The 6606-nt window shown below is 37.8% G+C and overlaps 1 non-coding gene across 1 annotated transcript; it reads right to left on the bottom strand.

Moving 5' to 3' along the window:
* Positions 1–4150: 4150 nt before the first annotated feature.
* On the bottom strand, positions 4151–4256 carry LOC140837529 (small nucleolar RNA R71). Its single transcript, XR_012119360.1, has one exon. It is a non-coding gene; the product is annotated as a small nucleolar RNA R71 (small nucleolar RNA).
* Positions 4257–6606: the final 2350 nt, after the last annotated feature.

The raw sequence follows: 6606 nt of genomic DNA, 5'->3' as shown, positions 1-6606 counted from the left end.
TTTTTTGGGAAACGACAACGGTTTTCGTGAACCGTTGTGGATTAGCGTTTTTTTTGGAAACGACCACGGTTTTCCTGAACCGTTGTGGATTAGCGTTTTTTTTTGGGAAACGACAACGGTTTTCGTGAACCGTTGTCTATTAGCGTGTTTTTTTTGGAGAAACGACAACGGTTTTCGTGAACCGTTGTGGATTAGCGTTTTTTTTAGGGAATAGATAACGGTTTTTGTGAACTGTTGTGGATTAGCGTTTTTTTTCGGAGAAATTATAACGGTTTTAGAGAGCCGTTGTTAAAAATAGCGACAGTTTAAACAAAAAACCGTCGCTATTAGCGACGGGTTTACTAAAACCGTCACAAAGTTTAATGTAGCGACGAATTATAAACCGTCGCTAATTTTAAATCGGCGACGGTTTTAGAAAATTCCGTCGCCGATTTGAAATAGCGACAGCTTTTTGAAAATCGTCGCCGATTCAAAACTAGCGATGTCACGACCCGAGCCCGGGCCCGCGCCTGCGTGACTGCACAATGGGCCCCTATAGCAACTACTTCGTATTCGTCCTCGCTTTACGAAAATGATTAACCCAAGTTGCTATAGAAGTCCATTGTAGCCCTTTATAAACTCATTTTTAATCTTTAATTTTTCAGATGTGGGACAGGGGTATCACAATCACCCATCCTTCAGAACGCGACGTCCCTGTCGCGGCCTGACCACTCGATCCACTAGCACCGAGAATCTAGAGGTGGCTCCTACAGGTTCAAGATGTGGCTCCTGTCATGTAGCACTTTGCCCCGCAGGTTCAAGAGGTGGCTCCCATGCACGTAGCACTTTGCCCTGCATAGCACTTATTTCTCGGTGTTCCATGCCGGTGACCGGCTCTGATACCATTATGTCACGCCCCGAGCCCGGGCCCGCGCCTGCGTGACTGTACAATGGGCCCCTATAGCAACTACTTTGTATTCGTCCTCGCTTTACGAAAATGATTGACCCAAGTTGCTATAGAAGTCCATTGTAGCCCTTTATAAACTCATTTTAAATCTTTAATTTTTCAGATGTGGGACAAGGGTATCACAATCGACGGTTTTGTAAACCGTCGCCAATTTAAACGTAGCGACGGTTTTATAATTCGTCGCTAAATTAAAATTTGGTCATTGTTCTGTTTTTAACTTTTTTTAACAGTTGTTGAGTGTCTACGACAACGGATTTTATCCGTTATCGTTTAGCATTTTTCTTGTAGTGGATTTTTCATAAAACCAATGAATAATTGGTTAAAAATTTCCTCAAGTATTAAAAAATCATTTTAAGAACATTGAATCGATGGTAAGATTTTATGTCTGTTCTTTATGGAATTCGGAATTCCATGGATATGGCGGTTACAACCAGAATTTGTTTGCTTATGGAGGGTTAGTTCACAAAATTTTGGGACAAATTATTAAAAGAAGACCCTGATACAGGAAAGCTCTATGGCTCCGAAATTCTTCAACATATGGAAGAAAAAATTTCTTTATATCAGAAAGATTTTAATAAAAAACAAGAAAAGGAGCAGGATTCGATGAGTCCTTTCAAGCTTCTTACTCCGAAATATTCTGATACTTATTCTAAAGAAAAGATGATTGAAGTCTACATTGAAAAACTGAAGAAAGATCTTTATAAGAACATTGCATATTCTGACTCTAAATCAGATAAATCTATGGTATCCGAATCAAGTGAAAACAAATTTATCCATCTAATACAGATGCAAAATGCTTAAGACCCAAAGGAAGATATTCCTTCCCATATTAGTGATATTTTTGAAAATTATATAAATTCATTAAAAGAAAATATTAAGATGATTAGGATATTCATCTTTAATAAAGTTGGTGGAATATCACTATAGACTTTTTGACTTTTGTAACCATGTTACTATTTTCTTTTATAAAGCATTGTATTGTTTATATTTTTAGTTGGAATCCTGGGTTTGATGTCCGGCTCTTCCATCTATTTATAGGCTGTATTGTGTTTTTAGAAGAATACGATCAAGTTTGCTCCCCTCTATTTCCTCTCTGTAAACAACCCTTCTTACGAATTAAATAAAAGCTTCAAGTTTTGAATACCACTTTGTAAGTTTTTTTTATTTATTTTGTTTTTATTTATTGTTTTATTTTTATATTTCAAGAGAATAGCCTGAATGACGGGCTAAACTACTCGTATTAAATCATAACCTTACTATGACATGATCTATATTTACTTGTAGCTTGGAGAACAATTGAGATAATAATAAATTTATTTGAATTTGGGAATTTAATGTAATATAAGGGTTCTTGGTTAAAACATAAGGTAAAAAAAGATGAACCGGAAAATAGTAAACACAAGGTACGAGTAACCATGAATGTTGCTGGATAAGGAATCGTCAATTTGGAATCCAACTCTGTAAGTACGAAAATGGGTTTTTAATGGGCTTTCTATGTGTGGATTATAAGCCAGGGATGAAAAGACAGGGGAAGGTTTTGATGCATAAATGTTGATGAGTTTGAGGAGATCGAGGCCGATGATGACAAAAGATTGCAGTATATACGTATTTTTTGTTTGGAAAATGTTGATATTGTGGGACTCTACTGCCACATTGCCACGTTGATGACGAACATGTATTAAGGTCAATTGCAGTACTAAATTCAAATTTGTAAAATTTATGTTTATCGTTGACATATTTTGGATGATGGATTTTGAACATAACATAGTCACGAATTTAACGTGGTAAATATTTTGTTTTCGATTGTTATTTTTGGTTTAATTATTAATATATATTATAAATTAAAAGAAATTTAATACAAAAATTTTACCTAATGAAAAAAATTATTAAAGACAACAGTTTTGGATTCTCACTACAAGAAAAATGGTAAACGACATTTGTATAAGCGTGTTTTTAGACATTCGAAAACTATTTAGCGACAGTTTTTTCTTTAACCATCGCTAAAAGTAGCGACGGTTTTACTTAAACCGTCGCCGATGTACAATTTGGGGACGGTTTAGTCTACACCGTCGCTAAATTTAGCGACATAAATACTTAAAGACATTTAATTACTTCATTGAGTTGTATTAGTTTGGCATAGCTCGAGAGAGCATGCTCAATTGAATAGGAAATCCTGTCGGAAGCATATAATCACTATCGAACGAATTAATAAATTAACGAGGGGTAGGTGAACCGATATTCCCAACAAATTCATTTCTCATTGAATTTTACTCAACATTTTAGATATTAATTTTCATTCTTTACTTATTGAATCATTTTATTTGCATATTTATTTGAGCATAGTAGTAATCATCATTCATTCAAATTTTCGTTGCTAAAGATCTAATAACTGGAAAAGAATAATTGTTAAATATAGTCTTCAGTGGAACGATATTCGAACTCCGGTACATTATACTATTATTTGACATCGTGCACTTGCGATTAATTTTGAGCATATAAAACATATTTTTATTGAGGATTCCATAGTGCAAGTTTTGCTCGATCAAGTTTTTGGCGCCGTTGCCGGGGACTGTTAATCTACAATTTTATTTTTAGTTATTTTCTTTAGCGTTATTTTATTTTTCTTGAGCTAACACTCCATATTTTATTCCAAACATCTTGTCAAGTGCATGCCAAAGTCACTTGACGTGGAGGTTGAGCTTGTGTTTGATCTTGAAATTGAAAGAACTTTCCACAGGAGAAGACAACAGCAGAGACTCAAAGAACTGATGGAGAGGCAGTTGAATGATCAAGATGAGGAACACCATGATGCTAGACGTGTTGAGATGCCACGCCGCATACCAATGCTGGAGTATGCCCAACCTTCTTTGGATGGAGCACGCCCCAGCATTGTGAGGCCTATGGTGCGAGCAAAACAGTTCGAAATCAAACCAGCTATAATTCAGATGATTCAGAACACAGTCCAATTTGGAGGATCTGCAGTAGATGACCCAAACACGCACATCGCAGATTTTATTGAAATTTGCAATACTTTTAAATTCAATGGAGTTTCTGATGATGCTGTTAGGTTGCGTTTGTTTCCTTTCTCTTTACGTGATAAAGCTAAAGCATTGTTAAATTGTTTTCCTGTAGGTTCGATCACTGCATGGGAAGACATGGCGAAAGCATTTCTCATTAAATACTTTCCTCCATCAAAGACCATGAAGCTGCGGGCAGACATTACAACATTTGCTCAATTAGATCAGGAGTCTTTATATGAGGCATGGGAATGCTTTAAGGATCTACTACGACGATGCCCACATCATGAATTACCACTTGGGTTAGTCGTTCAAACATTTTATTATGGTTTGTTTACTCCTAACCGTACTATGATAGATGCTGCTGCTTGTGGAAACTTGTTGAGAAAAACTGCGGAAGAAGGATATGAGTTGTTGGAGGAGATGGCTGCTAGCAGCTATCACCCTCAATCAGAAAGAAACAACCAGCGGAAGAGTGCATGAGTTCACCAGGTAACTAATTTTTCTGCTATTACTGTACAACTTGATGCTTTAAACAGGAAACTATACAGCTTGATTGTGGGTGGCACGACGATGCGTCTTCAAGAGATATTCTGTGAAAAGTGTGGAGAAGAACACTATGTGAAGGACTGTCAAGATGACAATCCATTTTATGTGCAAAAAAGGGCACCAATAAATCAAGTGGGAGTCCAAAACCGCCCAAGGAATGACCCTTATTCGAACACATACAATCCGGGATGGAGGCATCATCCCAACTTCTCATGGGGTGGCCAAAACAGTCAGAATCGACCACAGGGAGGACAACCATATGGAAAACAACCGATGTACAGATCTGATCCTCATAGGGAAGAAAAGTCCAACTTGGAACAAATGATGTCTAAGTTTATTTCATCCACTGAAACTAGACTTCAAAACCAAGATGCATCGATAAAAGGGCTCGAGAATCAAATTGGACAGTTGGCAAAGATGATAGCAAGTAGAGAGCCGGGCACCTTGCCAAGTAACACCAAGACCAATCCAAAAGAGCAAGTGAAGGCCATTGAGTTGAAGAGTGGGAAAATTTTAGAGTCGAAAGAAAAAGAAAAAAATCAAGTGCCGGATGAACAGACTGAGACATCATAAGGTAATTCTTCTAACTCTGCACCAGCACCCACTGCACAACCTAAAATTGTTATTCCTCCACCTTTCCCTGCAGCATTGAAAAAAGCAAAACTAGATGCACAATTCGGTTAGTTTCTTGAGGTATTTAAGAAATTGCATATCAATATTCCCTTCGCCGATGCTTTAATGCAAATGCCTAGCTATGCTAAATTTTTGAAGCACATCTTAGCAAACAAAAGAAAGTTGGAGGATCACATGACGGTGAATCTTACTGAAAATTGCTCTGCTTTGGTGCAAAACAAAATCCCACTGAAACTTAAAGATCCAGGGAGTTTTTCTATTCCTTGCATGATTGGTGATGTTGTTTTTCATAAAGCCTTGTGTGATATTGGTGCAAGTATTAATCTTATGCGTTGTCTGTGTTTAGGAAACTGGGATTGGATGAACCTAAGCCAACGAGGATGTCTTTACAACTGGCTGCCAGATCTGTCAAATATCCACGAGGGGTGATTGAGGATGTGTTAGTTAAAGTGGACAAATTTATTTTTCCTGCGGACTTCGTGGTGCTTGACATGGAGGAAGACATGGAGATGCCCCTTATTTTGGGGAGACCATTCCTTGCAACTGGCAAGGCTCTGATTGATGTTCAAGAAGGGAAGTTGAGATTGAGAGTGGGAGAGGAAGAAATTACTTTTGATGTCTTTAATGCACTTAAACACACTCTGCATTCAGATAGTTGTTTTAGAATTGATGTTTTTGATCCGCTTGTGTCTAACTATGTGCAGGATGCTCTGAGGGACCCTTTGGAGGCCACTATCACTACTGAATTGGGAGAAAAGGAATTGGACGAAGAAAAAGCTGAAATAGTGGCATACTTTAATGCCAACCATCCATGGAGAAAACAAATGAAGATGCGACTGGAAGATCTAGGGGATCGAAGAGATTTGACCCCTCCCAAGCCAAGCATCGAGGACCCACCGACGCTTGAGCTCAAACCATTGCCTCCGCACCTAAAGTACGTGTACCTAGGTGAGAATAACACTTTACCTGTCATTATTTCTGCTACTTTGACAGATGTGATGGAGGATAAACTGTTGAAAGTCTTGAAAGCGCACAAGAGTGCATTTGCGTGGAAAGTGGCGGATATTAAAGGGATCAATCCATCAATTTGCATGCACAAGATATTGATGGAAGAAAAATACTCACCTCTCGTGCAACCTCAGAGAAGATTGAATCCAAAGATGCAAGAGGTAGTAAAGACAGAAACTATCAAACTCCTTGATGCAGGTATTATCTATCCTATATCTGATAGTGCATGGGTAAGTCCTGTTCAGTGTGTGCCGAAAAAAGGTGGGATTACGGTGATCACAAATGAAAATAATGAATTAATACCCACTAGAACTGTTACGGGATGGCGTGTGTGCATTGATTATAAGAAATTAAATGATGTCACCCGTAAAGATCACTTTCCACTGCCTTTCATTGATCAAATGCTTGAGAGGTTATCGGGTCATGAGTTTTATTGTTTTTTGGACGGGTATT

Source organism: Primulina eburnea, chromosome 7 (assembly GCF_022965805.1).
Source record: "Primulina eburnea isolate SZY01 chromosome 7, ASM2296580v1, whole genome shotgun sequence".
Lineage (NCBI taxonomy): Eukaryota > Viridiplantae > Streptophyta > Magnoliopsida > Lamiales > Gesneriaceae > Primulina > Primulina eburnea.
The sequence above is the reverse complement of the archived record's forward strand: the minus strand, read 5'-3'. Positions and strand labels throughout refer to the sequence as shown.